The 24,445-nt window shown below is 37.4% G+C and overlaps 1 protein-coding gene across 12 annotated transcripts in view; it reads left to right on the top strand.

Moving 5' to 3' along the window:
* DPP10 (dipeptidyl peptidase like 10) overlaps positions 1-24,445 on the top strand; it is a 1,578,941-nt gene that overhangs the window by 109,508 nt on the left and 1,444,988 nt on the right. For 8 of the 12 annotated variants that reach the window (XM_079923993.1, XM_079923994.1, XM_079923996.1 and 5 more), the window contains one exon: positions 17,882-17,992. The exons of 2 other annotated variants lie outside the window; for them this stretch is intronic. The gene's annotated coding sequence lies outside the window, so the exon portion shown is untranslated. Of the gene's footprint in view, positions 1-1,356; positions 1,817-8,917; positions 8,949-17,881; positions 17,993-24,445 lie in introns of those variants that run through there. 2 more of the 12 variants (XM_079923986.1, XM_079923987.1) reach the window with 2 other exon arrangements.

Genomic DNA, 24,445 nt, shown 5'->3' with positions numbered 1-24,445 from the left:
TGCCGCATGTGGGATCTTCCTGGACCAGGAGTTGAACCCGTGTTCCCTGCATTGGCAGACGGATTCTTAACCACTGTGCCACGAGGGAAGTCCCTGTCCCCTTATTATTGAATTTTGAGAGTTCTTTATATATTTTGGATGCAAGTTCTTTTCAGGTATGTACTTTGCAAATATTTTATCCTGGTCTAGAGCTTGGTTTTTTTTTTGTTTATTTGTGTTCAGTTTTTTTTTTTCCATTTTCCTAAGAGAATTATTTGAAGAGCAGGCATTATCAATTTTGGTAAATGTATTTTTTTGTAAGTGTGTGTACTTCATGCTTGTTGTGGCCTAATAAACCTTTGCCTAACTCAAGGTAACAAATACTTCTATATTTTCTCCTTTTCTTCTCTTTTCTTTTCCTTTCATTTCTCTTTTCTTTTTTGCTTTTGAATGTTCAGTTATTTCAGCACCATTTGTTGATAAACTATTTTTCCTCCATTGATTTACTTTTCACTTTTGTCAAAATCAATATATGTGTGAGTCTACTTCTGGGCATAATATTTTGTTACATTGATCTATATATCTATCCTTATGCCAGCACCACACCCTTGTGACTACTGTTGCTTTACAGTAAATATTGAAATCAAATATGTGAATTTTCTAAATGTGTTCATCTCTTTCAAAATAGTTTAGACTCTTCCAGGTCCTTTGTTTTCCTACATAATTTTAGAACCTACTTGTCGTTGCTCCTTTTTGTTCATTTCCCTGCTCCTTTTAGTTTACTCCCTGCTCAATGTTCCAGAAGCTGGAGTTTGAATTCATCTCCTCCAGCAATGCCAGACAAGGCCTGGTCTTGTGATTTATTGCCTGGAGGAGAGTAACGTGAGCACATGCTGTCCCTAGGTAGGCAGCCCCTCAAGAAGGAGAGGAAGAAGAAGGGCTGGTGTGTAAGTCAAATGGAGTCCTAAAGCCAAACCCTAGAATTAGGCAGATGAGGCAGGCCTCCTTCTACAACCAGAGCAGAGAGGAATGCATCTTGTTCCAAAGAGACAGGAGAGAGAAATGGCCTCAATTATGCATGCTCTTTTACCATTTCTCCTAAACTCAGTAATCACTAATCACCTGAAGGAATAAGGAATAGATCAGGGGATGAAAAGAAAATAGGAAAGTAGCTACCACTCCCTAGAAGTAATGAAGAAGTTGTATTCTCCCCACCAATGTTGACTTAACCCGTCAGCATGGAGTGGGCAGTCTTAGTTTCCATTTCCATGTATATGAGCCAAGCTAATTCTTGTCTTTATGTATCTCAGGAAGCAAAGATGTGTGTATGGGGTGGGTGGGTAGAGGGGTTTGTCCTTTCAAAAACAAGTGAAGTTGGTCATGGTTTGTAGAAGACAACTGCAGATAATTCAGCTGATATCTTCATAAGGCATTGCCATACAGAAAGATCTCCATAATTTTTTAAGGAGTTTTTTTTTTTTAAAATGAGGCTCAGCTATAAAATATCAGATTTATTTTGGAAAAATATATCAACTTCTTACAAAAGTCATCATGGTAATTTAATAATCTTATCTTAGTTTCATTTCTCAAAACAGCTCTTCCACAAAAATACCCTCCCCAGTTATTTCTGCTTTCTGGTTTGTTTCTGCTCAGTCCTATTAATGCTTTACCATATGGAGCTGTGGCTGAATTCCTCTGTGAAGATGCTGACACCTGGGTCAAGGGTGCCATCCATGAGTGCCCAACAGCTGGTCCTCACTGCACTGGATTCCCCACAGGATGAAGACCCTGTTTGCCTTGGACTATGTCTTCTTGGCCCCAGGGAAGCCTTTCTCTTGTAGGTTTCCCAAAGCTTTTATGAAAGTAGTTCTTTCAGTTTCAGAAGCTACCTCTCTTTCATTAAAGGTGTTCACAAACTCTCCCCTCTTTCTCTCAGCACTACCCTGATCTCCTCAACAAGATCCCCCGTGGATCTGTACTCTTCTTGTCCTATAGACCTTGGAGAGCTCACAGACCATCAGTTTCTAAAGAGACTTACTCTTCAGCTTGGATGAGATACTCTGCTATAATTAATTTCTCTTCATCTCCTACTCTCAAAATAGGGAACAACTAATGAACTTAAAGTATGTTGATTTGCTTACAACTTATTCTTCTGTAGTAACTCACTCTCACTTAGAATGGTTCCTCAACAAGTCACTTACATTTTAAGCCTCATCATGAATCGAAATGAAAGACCATTTCTTATTCTTATGTTTTTAAGTGGTCCATGGGTATAGCTGCTTGCCAAAAAGCCCTGAAAAGACTCAGTCCCTTTTGATGTAGGTTTTGGCTTCAACTTCTTCCTGAAACATGAGAGGTTTGGTAGAACTCAGATATGGGATAGGAAAAAGATGATAACATTTTGGGAGGTGTTTATTATAGACTGAGAAGTGACAGCCTGTATTTGGTGCTTATTAAGTGCAAGGCACTGAGCTAAAGTTTATTCATTCATTTTGTTGTTGTCAGTCTTCCCCTGCTAGAGTATAAGCTCCATGAGGGCAGAGATTGTTATCTTTTAAATTTCCTGCTCTATCCCTAGTTCCTAGATCATGGAGTCATTGAAAAGATAGTTGTTGCCTTAGTAAATCTCTCATCTGGTGCATTGGGTAGTTTGATTATTTGGATGTTACACATGAGTAAACAGAGGCTTAGACAGGTCATGTAACTTGTCCAAGGCCATAAACTTAGTAAGTAGTACAGCCAAGAATCAAAGTCAGGTCTGACTCCTGAGTCCATGGTTAAAACACTTGTCTACACTGTGTCTCATCTCTCTCAATCCTGTCAATAATAACTCTGTGAAAGAGATACTACCCTTACTTTATAGATGAGGAAAGTGAAGCCCAGAGAGGTCAACTAATATGACTGAGGTCACACAGCGGGTACCTAGGGAAGGCAGGTCTTGAACTCAGATAATTTTGACTCTAAAGTCCATGCACTTTTCCCTGTACTATGGTGTACTGGTGGGAGGCTTTAAAAATTAGTATAATTATATATTTCAGACTCAAGTTATGATGATGTTGAGAATAATAAAAACTCACTAGTGGCAGAAAACAGAAGCTAAAGACAGTTCAAATCAAAGAAACAGGATCTTCATGATTTATGACTCAGGATCCAGGTTTCCTGGGGGTTCACCTCTTGCCACGTGGTGTCTAAGGTAATAAGGAGGCTGTAAACCCTGCTTGTGTGCTCACCACCCCTAGTGGCAGAAATAGACCTTTCCCTTTTCAGTTAGTGCCACTAAAGACAGGTTTGTGTGCTGTCCATTTACCATGATGATAAGTCACTGATCCGGGTCCAGCTAAGAAGGCTGTATGTTAATCAGCCAGAGTTGTAAAGGGTACCATAAAAATGATGAGGGGACTTATGCAGGCCCTCTCTGTTCCCTGAAGGTACTAAGGATGAATGCTCTGTATTCTGTTTTTGTGCTATTGTAGGCATGGGAAGATAAATACCAAGTGCTACTCAAATTCACCTGTCCAGATTCCAGCAGAGACAGGCTCTTTAGGGAATATGGTGCTTAAGAAGTTAATAATGTTTAGAAATCTCTGGGTCTGTCAGAATAATGAATGTAGCTAATAAACATTCTAATTAGTTAACCTAGAGAAAAATCTTTGCAACTCTAGAGCACACATTTTCATATTATCCTGAATGTAAACATTACCTTATCACAGACTGCTATTTAAATGTTACTCTGTATATTTTCTTGGGTTCAGACACTGTTACTGACTATGCAAAAAGCTGCAGAAAAAGACTTAATAAAAAGTGACAGCAGGCAGCTTTCCCTGCCGGCAGAGATTAAGCGCTTAGCTCTTGGCGTTTCGATTACCTGAAACTAATGGAATAAATATTTTACAATATTATTGCCTTTTGGGGGGTAAAACACTCAAAGAAGGACTATACATGAAATGGAATTTTGTTCTTTTCTTAATGAAATAATGGAAAATGGATTTACTATCAGAATCTGATCATTAAAAAAAATAAAGATACCAGAACTAGCATCAGCGTGAAGAGATCAGGACATAATTTCTTATATGCATGGCCTTCGTCACTGTCATTTTGCCTCCAGCATAACTTTAAAATAATGCCCTCTACCTATATCCATGAAACCCTTTTAGCTGAGGTCAGATGATTTTATGATGGCATAAATTTATTAGGGTAATTTTTTTTAAGCATGAGGCTAGTCAAGAATTTCCAGCTTCAGAGAATATTACATTTTGGGTGTCATGGGTTTGAGGTACGATTAAGTTTACTCTTTGACTTGGCTCTCAGTGATCCTGGTTTTGTCTTTTGTTTTCCTTGTCCCCTGGCTTATTGAAGGCATGAAACACAAAAAAGCAACAGCTGCCTGGAAAATGTGCTTTCTCAATGAAATGATACTTCTTTATTACCTAGCGCAGAGTCTTCCATGCAAAGATAATAATGGATTTTCCCCACTGATGTGAAAGATGGGGCCCAAAGATAAATCACATACTGCTAATTTCAGTGTTTGATGTCTTTTGAGATGGGGAAATGGTCTATTTTCCCTTTAGGTATGTCATCATTTTTACTAAAGTCAATAAAAATAATGTCAAATCTGCAGATGGCTGGCATATTCCGTAATGTCATATATCCCATGGGGCCCATTAGTTTAATAACTGTTGTTTATAGCATTTTTATCATTGTGTGTGTCTAGGAAAATTTTATGATGAAACTAAAAATTCAAAAATACCTATCATCTTTTAACAGATCTCTTTCCCTATTCAATTGACTTGCCCTATGCACATGACATTCTCAAGGGACATCTAGACAGTCATGGATTTTATATACTTTTATAGTTGTTATATTAGTGATAACAGTAAATGATTTGTTTATTTACATTGTATCTATATGTGGCAAAATAAGGCTCTTGATATTTTATCCATTTTTTAAATTGAGGATTTATATATCCTGGCCAGTATGTGTGGAATGAGAATTATCTTTGAAACTAATTATCTAAAAAGATTATTTGAGCACTTAGGAAAAAATACTTGAAGAAAGAACTCACTGAAAAACTGAGCAAAAAATTCTTGCCAGAGGATTGATTAAATTTTGCCAAATATTATATAGTAAAATTATTATGCAATTTTTGTTCTACAGATTGAAAACAAATGATCCAAATGCAGCCCAGGTAGATTAGGGAATCTCCTAAAGTCAGTACCAGAATCCAGAATTTAATAACCCAGAAATACAATCCCTTCAGCATGTCTGTTGAAGTTGCTTCCTAAATCTGTCCACTTCTCTGCAACTCAACGTCTATCAATCTAACCCCACCTGCCATTTTCTGTCTTCTAAGTCACTGCCAGAAATGATCTCAGTTGTTGCTCTTCTAGAATCATTTCTCAACTCAACAGCCAAAGTGATCAATTAAAGATGTAAACTGAATCCTTTAATTCCCCTGCTCAGACTCTCCAGTGGCCTCCCACTCCTTAGCATCTGACAAGGTCCCCTGGTCTGGCTCCTGCGATCCTACCACCTCATCCCCTAGCACTCTCCATCTTATTGTCTCCAACCATTCTGGCCGCCTTGTTCCCTTTACCTGGAATGTTCCTCCTGCAGACCTTGGAAGATCGTGCTCCCTCACTTCTCTGTGTCCTCAGTTCGAGTCCCATCTTCTGTCAGGGGTCTTCCCTAACATACACTGTCTTAGCACATTTCTTTGTAGAACTTTTCAATATCCAATATTTTATTTACGAATTTATTTATTGTCATACTTCTCCTACTACAGGTCACCTTGCAAAAACAAGCACCTTACCTGTCTTATTCACTATTCTATCCCCAGTTCCTAGAACAGTGCCTGGCACTCTGTTGGTTCTCAGTGCATATTTATTGAATGAATGAATGGGTGAAGGACCCTAAAGTTTCTCCTAGAAACTGGGAAAATATTTTCCTCTACCTGAGTACAGTGCAACCCATTCCTAGCTCATATCAATTGAGTATACTCTCCTTCCCTAACATGTCGATCTGAATGCTTAACTGGGAAACATTTTTATCCACTTTGGAGTGGCTAACTACAAAATTAAAAAGAATGAAGTGAAAACTTTTGTGATATTTAGGATGGATAATGTTTGTTTTTAGTGGCATGATGAAATAAGAATCCTTCTAAATGTTCTAGATATCCCGTGGTAGCAATTATCCTGTGAACAGGGTACCCCTGATGTGTTTTGATTTCAAAGCTTCACACTGAACTTCATGATCACTCACTTGATTCAGGATTTATTATCCCACATTATTTGGCATATTGATAGGATCAAAATTGTGTCCAAGATTCAGTCCCAGCACCGCACAAGGGGTAGCCCCACCTCGGGTGCAGCTTTATCCTAGGTGTAGATATACCGCTCCTAATTTATTACATTTTTCTTGTTCATATTTATAACCTAGGAATTCAGGCAGTGGGATATCCATTTGTTCTTCCTTTCATTTTTCAAGGTCAAGGCCATCTTCCTAGGACCTCTTTCCTACTCTTTGCCTAAGGCTCAAGTTAACCCCATTCCTCCATTTATTTCCAGAAACGTCCCTCATGTGTTTCCAAAATTGGGGAAGTTGGGAGCTTTTACACGGATGCTTCTTATTCAGTACTGAGCATGTGAGTTGGAGTGTCCTAAAAATTGAGTGTCTGCATTCTTAGAAGTTCCAGGAGCTCTGTAATATAAGGCAGAAGCACAGATTCTCTGTGAAGAATGTAAATGACCTTACACAAGAAGTTCTAGGAAAGAATTTCCTAGAACTATATTGATGAGGCATCTGAGAAAAAAGGTGATGTTCTCCAAATAAGATTTTATTTTACACCAATGAAAAATTTAAAGGTAGTATTAAAATTATGGAAGAGTTTTGATGAGAATTGCCTGATGGGTCTCATTGCATAGATGGACTTACACCAACTGTATTTATTGACATCTGCACATATTCTTTGACTCCTTCCCAAATTCAATGAATAAGAAATTCTCTATTTCTGGATGGCTTTGTTTAGGTGAACATCTGGACCTGTGATTTCACTTGGGTGTTCTCTATATCAATTCATGTCAACAGTCTTCTACTTTCCTAGGTTCATATCTTACCTCTGAGTCTCATAGAACTTGTTAAAATTTATTGAATATTTACAAAGGATTCATTGATATTAAAATATATTTAAACTATCAGTAATCAAATTATGTGCTTGTGGAAGAGTAATGAACTGACAGATGTGTGAAACAAAACACAGATTCTATAAAATGTTCCAAGTATATTTGGGAATTTAGCATTTTAAGTGAAAGGAGAAAAAATGGAGTATTCAAAAATTAATAATTCAATAAATGTTGTTAAAATAAGTGGCTAAACATCAAAAAAGCTGAGGCCTTAAAATAATTGTAGATGAATCAGTAGCTTAAATGTAAAAATTACATCATATACATACTAGATTAAAATATAGATGTTTTGGTTATTTTGAGGCTGAAGAACTTTTAAAGTATAACATCCCAGCTAGAAACCGTAAAAGAGAAGGGTGATAGATTTGATCCCTTATTTCACATGGAAAAAATGTCATGGAACAAAGTTTAAAGAATGAAAAAGTGGGGAAACTATTTCCGATGTAGATCATGATCAATATTGCTACAATATTTTTTTAATTCCTATGAAATATTGAGAAAAAAATTTCTGTCCCCATAGAAATAATTTGCAAATGACATAAACACAATAGGATAAATAAAAATGGCCAAAAAACAAGGAAATTATGTTCAACATTTCAGATACTCTAATAAAACAACATCTCCCCCCTCCCCACTTATTAGATTTGCATACAAAATGATTGGTAACACAACACGTAATAGAGCATAGGAAGATGGACACTCTCATACTCTGTTGGTAGAGTACAAATTAGTACAAGATTTCTTAAGGGCTATTTGGCAGAAGACACCAAAGAGAGAAAATTTTGATCCTTTTTGATCCAGCAACTCCACTTCTAGGAAATTGTTTTAAAGAAATAATAAGACAAAGTAGAAAAAAAGAAAAGAAAATAATAAACTAAATGTCAGAAGGTAGATGTTTAATAATGATTATTTTTGAATGATCATTAATGAGTGAACGGTGCTTGTAACATTGACAAACAAAGTAAGAAGATTCAAGTTCAGTGTCCTTTAATAAGGAAACAGTAAATAAAGTATGGCTCATATATTTATTTTAGAATAGTATGGCTCATATATTTATTTTAGAATAGTATGCAGCCATTATTAAGGGTGTCAGTCTACATTAATTAACATAACATGGCAGTCACAACATAAAATTGAATGAAAAAGTTGGCTGTTCAGTGGCCTGTACAATATGCTACCATTTATTTAAAAGTATGCACATAACATATATGCGATGGATATGACCCATTTTATGAGCTTGTGGTTCAAAATAAGATGTTATATGTCCTGTTAAATTCTCAAATTAAAAAGCCCAAGTCTCCAGTTTGCCTCTAAACTAAAATGTCCTTTTCTCTTCTTAGGGCTTCCTCTCCCATGATGGTCTTAGCAAGTTACCAAGTTTCTTTTTTACACTCATAGGGTCAATTCAGACTACTTTCAGCTCACAGTAGGAGCCAGATCTCAGCTGTGTTTCCTTGAAGCCGGAGAGCACCTCAGATACCACTAAAAACTGGTTCCTTTAGTCAGGGTCATCTGTTACCAAGCCAAAGAGTTGAGGTTGCAGCTTTTTAAATTCTTCCTGAGTGGCTGACATTTTCAGATCCAGCTGGAGCACATTATAATTCCCATCAAGTCTGACACAACCAAGTCTGACCCTCTAGTTCTGGTCACTGCTCTTGGCCCTAGACCAGACTCCTTCAAGAAAGCAAATGTATCTTGCTGGTGAGTGAGGGAAGAATGTTCCCACTATCTCAACTCTGAACACCTCCTCAACCTGGACCTTCTCAGCCACTCAGGATCAAGCCAGGTTTGGTGGGTTTCTTTTTTTAATTAATTAATTGATTGATTGATTAATTTATTTTTGGCTGTTTTGGTTCTTCGTTGCTGTGCGGGCTTCCTCTAATTGCGGTGAGCGGGGGCTACTCTTTGTTGCGGTGCGCGGGCTTCTCACTGCGGTGGCTTCTCTTGTTCTGGAGCATGGGCTCTAGGTGCACGGGCTTCAGTAGTTGCAGCACGTGGGCTCAGTAGTTGTGGCTCGGGGCTCTAGAGCTCAGGCTCAGTAGTTGTGGCTCGTGAGCTCTAGAGCGCAGGCTCAGTAGTTGTGGCGCACGGGCTCAGTTGCTCCGCAGCATGTGGGATCTTCCCGGACCAGGGCTCGAACCCGTGTCCCTTGCATTGGCAGGTGGATTCTTAACCACTGCCAGGAAAGCCCTGGTGGGTTTCAGTGTCCACCAATCACAAGCCCTATTTCCTTAGTGCCTGGAAATTCCCACTGAGGGCTTGTTTTTTCTATCCGTGTAAGGATTTCTTTATAGTGGTCTTACAGGATCAAACCAATAGATTTCCTCATTTTTCTTAATGAAAAGGGTTGAGCTTTGAAACTTCCCCTCCAGAAAGCTCCATTTATAGCATTTTTTTTCCACGCATCTCAGCAATATTCAGACTCTGGCTACCATTAGTATGTTTGGCAAAGAAAAAAATTTAATTAAATATTTTCTTGATACCTATTCCCTTCAATGGGAAAGGGGATTGCTGGAGACAGTGAGAGAGAAAAGAGGTTATTTATGGATGCATTTTCCCCTAAATTTCTACCATATTATTTCTAGATGATAAGATTTCTGGTGATTTGTTTGTAGTATTTTTTCTACATTTTAGTTTTAAAAATGAGCATGTATAACATTTAAAAAATAAAGAAACTATATTTATTTTTGGAAAGTATGCAGTTTCTCAGAGCTCTTTATGCAATTTTTTTGCTACAAGAGCACAGACAAGTAATTCGATGTTTCTAGGCCACAGGTAATCCATGTGTAAAATGCAAGGGTATGATTACTTATCTGTAGCTCAAAAAATATTTTCCTCTTTCCCTAAGAGAAATAATTCACAACAGTATCAATATGGCAGGGATATATTTTGAAGCGCTCACTTTACAGAGGAAGTGGCAGAGTTCTAGAGAAGGTAAGCAGCTTCCTAAAGGTAACACAGGTCATCAGGGGAGAGCTCGACCACACTCAAGTCTTTTGACTCTTCTAGTTGAGTGGTACTGCACTCCACCCCTCTCTGTGCCTGTGTTTGTTTTCCACTTTAAAAATAAGAAGTTTGTAAGATAGTCTTTAAGGTCTATCTCTGCTTTAAAATTCAATGACCTTTGAAAAAATTCATGACGCAGCGTACACATGAGACAACTTGGAATATGTTGGCATCACTACCTGTATTGACTTAAATTATCACATTTAACCTGAGCTACTTCAGAATAAGATCTTTTATTTACCAGTTGTGGAGACTTATTTCCTTGTTTTGTCTAGTTAAAAGGCATTGGAAAAAATGAGGCCAGTCCTCACTGTTCAAGGGAGCTCTTATCTCCCTCCACTGTTTGTAAGACTGAGGATGGTTGTAGGTTTTCTCATTGCTGTCACTTAGGATGCACTTGTAAAGCATATTTTACCTAGATTGCTTCAACAAACTGTTGAACCCTCTGAGCAGTCATTAGCTCATTCTGCTCTTTTGCTTACCTTGTCCTTTTCTACCCTCATTACCTGAGACCACATTCATCTGAGATGGCTTGATTTGTCTGGTGTGAAACAACTGAGATTTGTCTGGAACACTCTTTCTCTGTTTCACTCATATGCTCTCCAGGACCTTCTTTTCATGATGATTTGTTGAGGGCATTCTTTTGGTCTGTAAATTGCATCCAAAGTCATTCAAACTCTGTTTTGGCTCCATAGTAGATTTCTCATGCATATCATTGTATCATAATATTAAAACATATCATCCAAACTTTTCCCAAAAAAAAAAGCTCTTAAAAAATCATCCCAGTAGCATTAGGATTGGAACCCAGAAGGCAGGCCTCAGGAGGAAACACGTGGCTTGGATGGGATTGGTGGCCCTAACAGATTTCAGATGTAGTGAAATCTGGATCCGAATCCTGTGTTCTACCCTCCTCCATCACTCTCTCCACCCTTTCTCCCTTTTTCCTTTAAATTACCTATTAACTTAAAAATGTTTAAATTATATAAGAATAATTAGAATAAATGTGAAATCCCCCTACAAATGTCCTCCACTCCTCTCTTTAGTTGTAGCCACTAACATTTTTGATGCCTCTTATTAAATATTTTTCTATTTATCTCATATATATATACATATATAGATAGATACAGAGATATGGATGTAAACTCATAGTGTTTCCTTTTTGCATTAAAGTGGGTTGTGATATATGTATAATTCTGTGACTTGTTTTTTTCATTTAATAAGTCCTGGATATATTTTTGGGTGAGTAGGTCTGATTTACTCATTCCTTTGAATCTATCCATTATATGGGTGTACCATAATATATTTAACTATTATCCTAATAATGGATATTATTATTATTAATTATTAAAATGGATATTCAGTCTTTCAATTTTATTTATAAAAATAATGCTACAATAATGTCCTTTAAGCACACGTGCAAGTATTTCCTTACAGCTGTGCTGGTTCAGGCTTATATGCTTCATCATATTGGCTTAGCCATGGTTTCTGTTGGATGCTGCTGGGTGACCTTCCAGTTAGCCTGGTGTTAACTGTATTCTTATAGGCCCCAGAGGGAAGCCTTGATCAATGCCAAACAGAAGATATTACGGAGCTGGTGGATAAATTATTTTCCTTCCCTTCCCTGATGGGCTATTGCCAGATGTAGTGTTTAAATGAACCCTCTCAGGGGATATGCTGTGTGACTGAACGACCAGGTGTACTTTCTGCTAAGGCTGTGCAGTGGCCAGATTCGTAATTCACCATTTTGTATTTGCTTTCCCTCCTTCTTCATCTCATTTTCTTTTTTCTCTATTCTAGCTTCCTTGGGATTGTATCCCTAATGAAACATTAAAAGTATATTTTGCCTTTTTCTAGGCTTTGTTTTCTAGAAAATTTGGGCTTAGAAAAAGGTATAGTCTGAAAAAAAATAATTATTAGGTCAAAGGATATGTGGGCTTGTGCTCATTTCATTATACCACCCTACTTTTTAATCAGACATATAGTTATAAATATACGGTATTTTTGTTTTCATTACTTATTAATTGCAAATATTTATGTTATAAGAAGAGCTATGTTGTTCTGTATGTATATATACTATATATTGTAAAGTAATATATTGTTCCTTTCTGAGCATTCAGTGGTGGTTAAGAACCTCTCTGAGTGTATTCAATATATTCAGGTATAACGTTACATGAAATCCTTTAAGTGATGAGTTCCAGTGCTTTAATTTTGTAGCTAAATAAAACAAAGCCTGAATTAGTTCTTTATTCTTCTCTGAATTACACTATAAAACAGTTACTGCTCTCCACAGAAGCCATCTTTCTGAAAATATGAAGTAGCTGAAAAGAGCATCATTAGGACAACCCTATATTACAATTTTTTTTTATGTTGGAAAGGTAGTTGGTAGCATAAACTTTCATAACTTCATGATGCAGAGAGAACTTGATTAGCCTTTTGTCCAAGTTTTAACACACTGTGCAGAGGGTAGAAGGAATTAAAGGACATTTTCATCTTATTCGGTCTTCCGGGGTGAAGTGGGAGTCGGCAAGGGGAGAAATGGTTAGACTCTGAGATAAATAAAATTTGTCAAAACCTGGACAGCCGAAGCTAATCTCTGGCTTGTCAGCTCTCCATGGCGTTCTTAGTACTATTACCAGCAATCATAATCCTAACCCACATTTGTAGCTTCTGGTCTAGCAGGGTCTAGCAGTCCCTCTATGAATATGTTTTCAAATGTGTATATATTATTCAGAACACTTCGTTTTCTGTGAGAACGTTGGGAAGAGCAGATAACCGTAACTTATGGATCTGGATCTAGAGTGTGATGTACTGGGTCAGGCATACACTCATACACTCATCCCCTCCTGTTTCCCATTCATACGGAGATAGATTCAGAAAGAGAATTTTTATTGCACTGTTAATGCAGGCCCATTTTATGTTTTTTCATCCATTACTCTGTGGATGTTTTTCTGAGTTGGCCTCACTTTCAGAACCCTGAAACATAGCTGGACAGAGGGCAGAAGGAAGAGCCTGGATTCTTGGGAAAGTCTCCAAGGGAGATGAATTTAGGTCAGGAGAGTAGGTATTAAATTAGGTGTATATATGGGAATTATGTTGGCTTTTCATATTTGCTTAATCAGGAAAATGGGTGTGGTGCTTTAGTGAACTCCTGAAAAGAGTACACGCAGTCAACAGTGAGTGCGGGGTCTCAACACAGATGTAGGAGGAAGGGGAATTTTTAATGGAGTCGAAATATGTTAGCAATGCTTATAGTTGCCAGCAAGCCACATACACCTGTGTTAGCTTAGAAGGAGGTCTGCATGGATTTGTAAAATGGAAACCTCATTTGAATTCTAACTAGATTAAAGACATTGATGAGCCCAGCCCAGTTTATCCTATAATTGGGAAAACTGGGGCTCTCTTCAGTAGTTATCTACCAAAGAACACTTCTTTGCAGTGCTTTATTGATGGAAAAGCAACATTTATGTAACTGCTGTCATCCTGGAAACCATGTCTTGAATTCAGAGAGTTGCCACTCCTCAAATTGCAGCTTCCTGCTGGTGACTTAGCAAGCCAGGTCAGAGAGCGCAAAAGAGAAAACTAAAAGTGCAAACAGCACCCTTTCCATGATTCAGCCTTTTTTCTGACCACTTCATGTTTCAGAAATAAAGACTTTATAGTAAAATCTTCAGAAAATGTCATTTTTCTCAAAATAATTCATACACATGGTTACAGAAAATAGAATGAAAGGTCTTATAATGGTGAAAATAACAATGGTGTCCGTGAATTATTCTGGAATAATTATATATGATGCATAACTTGAGTGTATGTATTTTCAGCATCCAGGTTTAGGAAATGTGATAAAGATGACTGCTAATTGTTTGACACTTATGTAGTGGTCTATGTCTGTATGTCTTTCCTTTAAATCTGGGTGGACTCTTTTACTACTGTGAACAATTGAATCTTGTAGAAATGATTCTGTGCCACTTGTAGGGCCCAGGTCTTAAGAGACTATCAACTTCTGTTATACTTCCTGTCTTTTAGAATTCTTACTCTTGGAACCCAGTAGCCATGCTGTGAAAAAACTCAATTACCCCAGAGCAGAAGTCCATGTAGAAAAGAACTAAGACGCTCAACTGATGGCCTTCCCTGAGCTTAAGACCCTCAACTGATGGCCTTCCCTGAGCTTCCAGGCAACAGCCAGCACTAACTTGCAGTTGTGTGAGTGAGCCATCTCTGAAGTGGATACTTCACCTCCACATGAACTGCCCAGCTAATGCCATGTGAAGGAAAAACATTGCCCAGCCAAACCTTGGCCAAATTCCTGATCCACAAAATTGTGAGATATAATAAAAGAGTGGCTGATTAAAGCCACTGGATTTGGGGGTAATTTGTTATGCAGCAAAATATAGCCAGAACAGAAATTTTGGCATAGGGAAAGAATAGATATCTTGATTAAGAGATCTGGTTTCTAATTTGGCTCCAACATTTAATAGCTACGTGACTTTAAATATCTGGGGACAGCTATTAAGCCCTTCTCAGCCTTAGTTTCCTTATCTGTAAAATTGCAATAATAATATGTATTTTAAAGGCCAAGGTGAGCATTAGAGATATCATATGTAAAGCAACTATTACATTTCTTGAAAGATGATAATAACTCCATACAGAAACAATTATTCATCAGTTAACCCACTCCTCTGTACCTTCTTCTTCCTAAGCAGTTTTCCAGATCAGGGTATTGCCAAAGGGAATATCATTTTTGAAAATCAATTTGGCAGTGTGATTCAGAGCTTTGAAATGTTTATATATATTTCATCAAGTAATTCCATTTTATGACTCTATTCTAAGGAAACATTCCTAAATACTGGCCATAATACATCCATTCATGAAATAAAATGCTTATATAGTACTCTGATCTCCACAGAGTACTTAAAGAATTTAAGTCTTTTGAAGTTCATCACTGTGTTATGTAGACACGTCAACCGACCGCAACATCAGCAGTGGTTGAAACTCTCCTCAAGGTAGCACCATCCCCAAATATTAATTTAGAAAACATCAACAACTATTAGGATAAGTACATGTAGTATGATTCAGTATGGAAGTGGAACTTTTAAGAAGTGCCTTTCATTCAACAAATACTTATTGAATACCAGCAAAATGGTAGACTCTGGGTAAGATCCTAGGAGAACAGAGATGAAACCACAGCCTCGCCTCTTTCCTAGAGAGTCTCATGAGGGTTCATCTTGGCCGGAGTCAGCCCTGCTTCTCATACATTCCATAAATGTCTTTACCTGGATGCCTTCATTGTCACAGTCTTTCTACTCACAACAATCTCCCCATGTTACCAGGCAAAGCATTTTGCATGACTCGATTTGAGTTCTACCTCCTCCAAGCAGTCTTCCCTGGATCTGTGCTACACGCTTTCTAGCTCCACTGTATCCCCATGGTGCTAGCTTCTTGCAGCGTTCACTGTCTACTCATCTCTGGCTGTTCTGTATAGCTAGTTTTCTTTTTAAGTGGCTATGTACTATTTTCACAACTAGGTTAAAAATTCTTTATTAATCTCAAACATAACATTTCTTATGTATACCTAATATATAGAATATGAGATACCTGGGTATCTTGTTAAAATACATATTCTGATTCAGTATGTTTGGGGTGAAATCCTGTATTCTTCATAGATTCCAACAGGTACAGAGAAAAAAAAAATCATTCCAAGTGAAAACGTGCCAGGTGGGTTACAACATGTTGCTTCTAGTTGCTCACAACATAAAGCTGCCTAGAAGACAGTTCTTCATAGATGCCAAGCTCTTAGGTGATGTCCTTGCTGCTTGGACCTCAGACCACCCTTTGAGTAGCCATAGTAAGGTTGTTGAGGACAGTTACCACCGTATTCTTCTGTTTGTCCAGCACCTTGGACAGTGCCTTGGACACAGCAAAGGTGTTCAATAAATGTTTATGATGGTGAGAAACAAAGAAAGAATACAGACCTTGGGACAATACTGACCTAGGTTACAGTATCAGTTCCACCACTTAATGCTCTGAATGATCATGGGCATTCAGTTATTTATAAAACAACCTTGCAGGGTTTCTATGATGTCAGAATTGAATTATGCATTTTAAAGCACTTGGCATAGTAGTAGTATAGAACAAGAGACTGACAAATAAATGGTATTTCCTCTTAATGATGATGAAGGACAATTTTACTTTTCTTCAGTGGTATTGTTCTTGGTTTTATACAGAAGGAAATAAAGGGAAGGAAGGTACAGATAAAAACTTTGGCTTGATTTTTAAAGATTGTTGCATTTCTATTTTATCAGTTTTAACATATGTTCCAAGAGGTACAGAGAAAAAAAATCATGACAAGTGAAAATGTGCCAGGTGGGTTACCATATGTTGCTTCTAGTTGCTCACAATATAAAGTTGCTTAGAAGACAATCAAAGATAATCAGTAAGTAGTACCAAAGGAGAAAACAATGTTACTGTCATCTTCCTACTACCCTGGTTCATACCCAGCCTGTTTGGCAGAGATAGTGTCTACGTATATTCCAGATGAAGCCCTGGCAAAGGCCCTCGGTAGGATGACTCAGAGGGTGGTTGTGAAGAGGGTTGGCATGAAGCATTCGGTGCTCACCTAATTGCATCGGAAAAGGAATTGCATGTTGAAGAAAGCCCCATGCTGTACTTCCTGAATCAGCTCCCCTCATCCACTGGCAGAAAAAGTAGTTAAAATATCCCCCAGATTCAGACAGTTTGTATTTCAGTTGAGACAGTAAGTCGTCTTTCTTGCATGAATTGTATTTCAGGGCAGGAAAATAATTAGGGGAAGTTTTTTTCTTTTGTTTGTTTGTTTTTAATCATAGCTTAAAAATGAGAAGAAATAGAAAACCACATTTACAATGTTAATGGATCTAGATTATGGTCATAGTAGTTGCTAAAACCGTTTGATAAGAAACATTATATGTGAAACTTAATAATAGATGGATCAGGCTGGCATGACCTGAATCCACTAATTAATCTTTCCATCACTAAAGGAGGGGCAGACAGGACCTATTTTTCTTTTGATGCAAGGCAATGGGAAGTGTACGGAAATGTTATAAAGTATTGTTGACAAAAGAAATAACCTATCACTGATCAGGCCTCTAGACCTAACGCCCAGTTTACAGAAAAATACAGGGGATGGAGGTCATTTAATCAGCCAAATCCAGTTATTCTATAAGACAAATAATTTAGTTCTTTCAAATAATAAATAGCAGAAAAAGGAGAATTGTTGTATATTAATAGAGACGTATAATACACATAATGTAAATGCAATGTGTGGACCTTGTTTGGATTCTTATTCAGACAAATCAACTTTAAAAGTATTTTTAAATATTCAGGGAACATTGAACTTGAAGTAGATATTAAAATGTTACAAGGAATTATTGTTAATCATACGATAATGCTGTTGGAGTCATGTTTTAAAACGTTCTTACCTGTTGAAATGCCTACTGCAATATTTCTTGATAAAAGAAGTCCATCTTTACCAGAAGGAGGAAACAGTGACATTCAAATTTAGAGAAGTAAAATATTTCACTGGTTAAATTAGCAAAAAATTAAAAGTATTTATGTTGTCAAGTGTGGCAAAAGTGAGAGTAAATAAAAACTCTTATGCATTTAGTAGAAGTTTAAAGAGTAGAACATTTTGTGCAGCGTCGGCAATATTTACCAAAGTTCATGTTGCATGTCCTCTATTTTAGGAATTCGGGGAATTTCCAGAATTCCTCTTCTAGCTCTGTGAATCAGGAGAGCTGGATGGAAGCTCTACCTCCTGCTGTGGATCTGGCTGGGCTTGGTTCCTCATGGCTCAGGTCTGTCCCATGTTTTTAATTTTTGTTATCAATAAACAATTTTTTATTTTTTAGAAATAGTACTGAGAGTTCCCATATAGCACTGTCCTCACAGTTCCTCCTATTTTTAATAACATATTCGTCGAGTATATTTGTTATAATTAATGAACCAATACTGACACACTGTTATTAGCTGAAGTCTATAATTTATTCAGCATTTCCTTAGTTTTTACCTAGTGTCCGTTCTCTGTTCCAGGATCCTGCCTGGGGTACTATATTATATTTAGTTGTCATGTCTCTTTAGGCTCCTCTTGGCTGTGACAGTTACTTAGACCTTGTTTTCAATGACCTTGACAGTTTTGAGGAGTGCTGATCAGGTATAATGTAGGGTGCCTTTGTATTGAAATTTTTCTGGTGTGTTTCTTATGGTTAGCTTGAGGTTATGGCTTTTGGGGAAGAAGTTTCATTGTTGCTTAAATTGTTTCAGCTTTGGCTGTTGTGCCCTGTTAATGTACCTCCATTAGAGAGAGAGAGAGAGAGAGAGAGAGAGAGAGAGAGAGAGGGAGAGAGAGAGAGAGAGAGAGAGAGAGAGAGTGTGTGTGTGTGTGTGTGTGTGTGTGTGTGTGTGTGTGTGTGTGTGTGTGTGTGTGTGTGTGTGTGTGTGTGTGTGTGGTGTTTTCTTTGAGCACTTTCTTACTTTCTGGGCTGCAAGATGCTCCAGGAGTCATCTTGTATATTTCCTGCCCTAGTCCTAGGACCAGCCATCTCTCCAATAAGCCCTGGTTCCTTATTGGAAAATGATTTTAGAAACCAAGATTTGGGTGGTAAGTGTGCTCATTTCTGCTGTGGTATTATTTCTTCTAGGCCTTCCCAGCTGACAGAGCAAAAATATATGTGTGCATACTAACCTATATTTATCCATATATCTGTAAATATTTCTTTATGTAATAAACTATACCTGTATTAAGTTAAACATGAGTTCTTACTGAGGTCTCCAACTCTAATCCATTACCACATGGATCATTCTAGCTAGTTACCCTTGCTGGTCTGTAACCTCCCATTCCAACAGTAAGAAACAGTAAGAAACCAGGGTCTCATCATCTACCATCTAGTTACTTAGTTTTTCATTTTCAGTGGACATGTATAGCAGTGTTAGAATTATTAATCCTTATCTCACGGGAAAGAGTTTTATCAACTTATAAAACTGTATAATGCCTATATACAGTTCCTGTTGTCATTATTCTTACAGATTCTACTCATTTCCAAAGTCATTTAGGTCAGTACACTTCCCCTAACCCTCTTCACTGAAGTTGTTTCATTTTTTTTTTTTTTTTTTTGCGGTACGCGGGCCTCTCACTGTTGTGGCCTCTCCCGTTGCGGAGCACAGGCTCCCGATGCGCAGGCTCAGCAGCCATGGCTCATGGGCCCAGCCGCTCCGCGGCATGTGGGATCTTCCCGGACTGGGGCACGAACCCGTGTCCCCTGCACCGGCAGGCGGACTCTCAACCACTGCGCCACCAGGGAAGCCCTCATATATTTTTAATACAATTAGATTCCCTTACCATAGTCTGCATTGTTCTTGGCACCTCCTAAACTCCTATATGATTTTTTAAAATTTGCATATATTAAGGTTCATTCTTTGTGCTGTAAAGTTCTATGGGTTTTGATAAATGCATAGTGTAATGTACCACCATTACAGTACTATACAGAATAATTTTACCACAGGTAAAATACCCTGTGCTTCACCTATTCATCCCTCCTTTCCTCTCTGTAGCATCAATTGAACTTTTTACTCTCTCTATAGTTTTGCCCTTTCCAGAATGTCATATGATTGGAATGCTATAGTATATAACCTTTTTTGGACTGGCTTCCTTTACTTAGCAATATGCATTTAAGTTTCCTCTATGTCTTTGTAGCCTGAAATGTTGTTTCTTTATATCACTGAATAGTATTTCATTGTATGATATACTACAGTTTATTTATAATTCACCTATTAAAGAACATCTTGGTTATTTCCAGTTTTTGGTGAAAGAATAAAACCACTATAAAATTTTGTATTCAGGGTTTTGTGTAGACATGTATTCAGCTCATCTGAATAAACAACTAGGAGCACAGTTGCTAGATTGTATGGTAAAGCTGGGTTTATAAGAAACTGCCAAACTTCCATCCAGAGTGGCTTTAGCATTTTGTATTTCTACCTGCAATTAATTATATTCCTAATGCTCTGTATCCTTGCCAACATTTGGTATTGTTTGTTTTTTGAATCATAGCTATTTTAATAGGTGTATAGGGGTATCAATTGTTATTTTAATTTTCAGTTTCCTAATGACGAATGATATTAAAAATTTTTGTTGTTTATTTGCCATCTGTGTATCTTTCTGAGGTATTTGTTCAGATCTTTTGCCCTTTTAAAAATTGGTTTATTTTCTTACTATTGAGTGTTAAGAGTTCTTTGTGTATTCTGAATACAAGCCCTTTATCAGGTAAATGTTTTGAATTTTTTGTCATCCAGTCTGTGACTTATCTTTTCAGTCTCTAAGCACCCATTTTATTTTTACTTCTGGGGCTACAGAATAGGGATGATTAGCTGTTATTCTTCTAATAGCAGTGGCAGAGCCTAGAGGGAAGACACTCAACCTCACGATCTTATTAGAATACCCTAATTATGTCAAGTTTGGTAACATTACATCGAGCAAAGAAAGTCACATGCTCAAATTCTGCATTAATGAAATAGGGTGGAATATATGGATGGGGGATAGGGAAGAATGAATAATCTTAATAATATAATCAGTCCTATCATCCATGAAACTACAGTGGCTTTCTGTTACTTTATTCTGTGTCTTATTTAATGTTAAACATTTCTTCAATCTTTCTGAAAGATCCTAATGTGAGAAAGCAACCAATTCTGTATTTCTTTCTTTTGCATAATTTTAATTCCCAGACATTGTTCACATTAATCAATGTTACATAAATAAGAGTGTAAGGTCGGATCTTAACAAATGGCACCACGAAACAGAGGAAAGCTTCAAGTGAGCTTTATTAGGGAGCGCTCCCGGGCGAGGTTCACTGGTCCGAGAGAAAGGGGCCAGAGAAGTCGCACCCAGGCGAGGGTTGGGCAAGATTTTATAGGGGAAGAAGGGAAAGGGGTGTGGTGAATCTGGGAGGGCGCAGGGTATTCCTTATTTGGTGGTCTTTTCGGGTATCCTGGGGGACCGTTAGTCCCGCCCCTCGAAAGGCGGGAAGGCTGGGCTGGGTTCAAAGTCCCCAGGTCAGTTCCTGGAACTGGGTGGTCTGGAATGTCTCCAGGGCAGTTTCTGGAACTGGGTGGTCCAGAGGATGCAACCTGTGAATCTGATTGTGTTCCCCTGCCTCGGGCCAGTTGGCCTTACAGAGAGCTCACCTAACAAATATCTCTTTGAGTGCAATTCAGTGAAAATAGCTGGTTTCTCTCCATTACCTTGTCGAAGTTTACATGTAGTTCTGTTCTATAATAACTTTCACAGTTGTCTAACAAATTTATAATGGATTGGTTGCTTATTACCAGTTTTTTAAAAAAGTCATGGCTTCTCCAGTCATTCTGTATATCAAAATTATTTCATAAAGTGGCTTAGTTCTTCTATATTTGAAAATGATATCTGCTTTTTTCTACTTGAGAAACAACTTAGTTGGATGTATCTTTTTGGGTCATATTGTCTTGCCCTGATAATTGTAGCAGTTGCTTCAGCATCATTATTATTGTTGTGGTTATTGTTTATATTGTACTTTAAAAATTAAGACGTCGCAGAAAATCAAAGTTTTTGACTATTTTCCCAATCTTGGTACATTATTCGAAGGCAACAATGGTATCAGCTTTGTGTATTATCATTCAAGACCACTTTATATGTCTTTAGTTACAGATATATAAATATATATTCCATTTCTTTTTTTTTTTTTTTTTTTTTTTTGCGGTATGCGGGCCTCTCACTGCTGTGGCCTCTCCCGTTGTGGAGCACAGGCTCTGGACGCGCAGGCTCAGTGGCCATGGCTCATGGGCCCAGCCGCTCCATGGCATGTGGGATCTTCCCGGACCGGGGCATGAACCCGTGTCCCCTGCATCGGCAGGCAGACCCCCAACCACTGCGCCACCAGGGAAGCCCTGTATTCCATTTCTTTTAGCACTGAACATCACTGTGGAAAACTCAGAAAAATTTAACTTCTGAGCAGAACTGATTTTTTGCCTAGATTCACCCAACCCCATCTGTCCCTTAGAAATCCTTATTTAATCTTTGAAGTTTGGTAATGTCTTTAAAAGTATATATCTCACTCTTATTTATTCTGTGTCATTTTCCTGGAACATATTACGCACACATGTGCACACACACAGTGGAGGAAAATTGTTCCAAGACATGGAAGAAGAAAAAATTTCTGAAAGAAAATATAAATTCAAATTCATTTCTAGTTTGGAAAAAATGTCTCTTTTACTGTATTTTTTTTCTTTTTGGTATAAGGTATTTATTTTTTATTGGAGTATAATTGCTTTACAATGTTGTGTTAGTTTCTGCTTACAATGAAGTAAATCAGCTATATGTATACCTATATCCCCTCCCTCTTGGACCTCTTTTACTGTACTTTTTACTGTACCTCTTTTACTGTGTCTTTGAATGTTTTTTCTTCCTCTGTTCTGATTTTACTTCAAGAAGACCTATTATATGTAGATTGGATCTCCTTGTGTTCTGCATATATCACTCTCCCCCTAATTATTATAAATTATTTTTCCAATTTTATTTTTCTCACTTCAGATGTCTAAAGCCTGTCCCTGATATCCCTGGATGTTTTTAGCAGAGTCCGATCTACTTTTTACTGTTTATAACTTGTTTTCATTTCCCTGATAGTTTTGTTATATTTTCCATTTCTGAGATGTCAGTTTAGTATTAATTTTATATTTTAATTTCTTTTTATATTATTATAATTCACATATATTTATTTTTAAATTTGTTTATCTTTTATATACAGTCTGATTTCAAAGAAGTTATGCTTTCTAAAATTTATTTGATACCATAGTTTTTTAAGTGTTCTCCTTCCTTCCTCCTGGTATAATCCTGAAGAGTAGTCTTTATCTGCTTGTTGTTTGTTGTACTGTATTCCTTCTTTTTATGTTTTTGTCTATACTGGATCCTAATTGATTGTAAATTACATTTGTGTAGGCTTTTGGGACTAGCTGTTTTCTACACTGTATATGACAAGGGGCTAGGGGAGTGAATCAGCAGAGAGGGCAGGTTAAATTCACGTGTAGTTTTTCCAAATGCCGTCTCATCAACTCTGTTACTTATTTTGCCACAAGAGTATATCTGCTCTTCACTCTCATAGAGTGTGGCTGGCACCCCTCTGAGGAAGTAGGGAATCTCTGTGCCAAGCAGCTTAGTCCTGTATGCCACAAGTCTCTCTCTCCTTATTGTCTTAAGTGTTTAATTTTCTCCAGCTGACTGTTAGAGGCAGCTGCAAGGCAGAAAACCTAGCCGGTCACACCAGAAGGTGACTTTGAGAAGATAGCATGTGGACTGCTTTCCTCATTGTCCCCTACTCCCGACCCGCGGAGGAGCAAGAATTCAGTGTTGTATCAATAGCCTGTCAAACCCTTGAGCTTGTGTCCTAAACTTTGGGGTCTTTAAGACCTTGCTGCATAATACAGAAAACTTTCTGTCATGTTAGAACATGAAGGTACATGTTATGTCTCTGTGTATTTCATTAATTTGATAAAAACATATTATGGGTTGTGAATATTTTATAACTTCAGTGAAGATGGAATTCAGTCCCCACTCCCCCTTCTCTCTCGCTCTCATTGTGTTGTTTTTGCTTCATGGTAGACGTATCTTTATTTCACTATTTTTAACCAGAGGCACTATTTTAATCTCTCCCTGTTTAAGTTTTATTAAACTCCCTGTTTAAGTTTTATTAAACATGCGGTTTTCTAACTTTTAGGAGTTAAAAAAAATCTACGTAAGAAAGTTGGAAAAAATGTTAAACCACAGAAATAAGTAAATAAATAAAGTAACCCATTACCCACTACCTAGAAATAATAGCGCTTATCAGATAACTTTTAATATTTTAGAGGCCCCATAAGCTATAAAAAAGCCCTGTAGATGGGAAGAATGTTTAATTTGGTTTAACCAAATATCTCAGTGTTCACCCGATACAACAAAAACACAAAATACAGTTTTGAAAGTGATTAGTTAATTAATAAATCAAGAAATATTGGTCTAAATCTATTAGTGATGTGAAAATTGCTAACAACAACAGAAAAACCAAACAGCTAAGAAAGATAAAAGTGCTTGTCTCAGGTATAAGGATAGGAGGAATGGGGAGAGGTCAGGCAGGAGATTTGTTTTTTATCCTAAGCTTTTCTGTATTATTTGATTTTTGTGACCATGTAAGTGAATTACTTGGATGAGATAAAAATCATTCATTAAAAGTAAAGATTCAAAATAAATTAGATGT

The sequence above is a fragment of the Stenella coeruleoalba genome (genome assembly GCF_951394435.1).
Source record: "Stenella coeruleoalba genome assembly, chromosome: 6".
In the NCBI taxonomy this organism is placed as follows: Eukaryota; Metazoa; Chordata; class Mammalia; order Artiodactyla; family Delphinidae; genus Stenella; species Stenella coeruleoalba.
The sequence above is the reverse complement of the archived record's forward strand: the minus strand, read 5'-3'. Positions and strand labels throughout refer to the sequence as shown.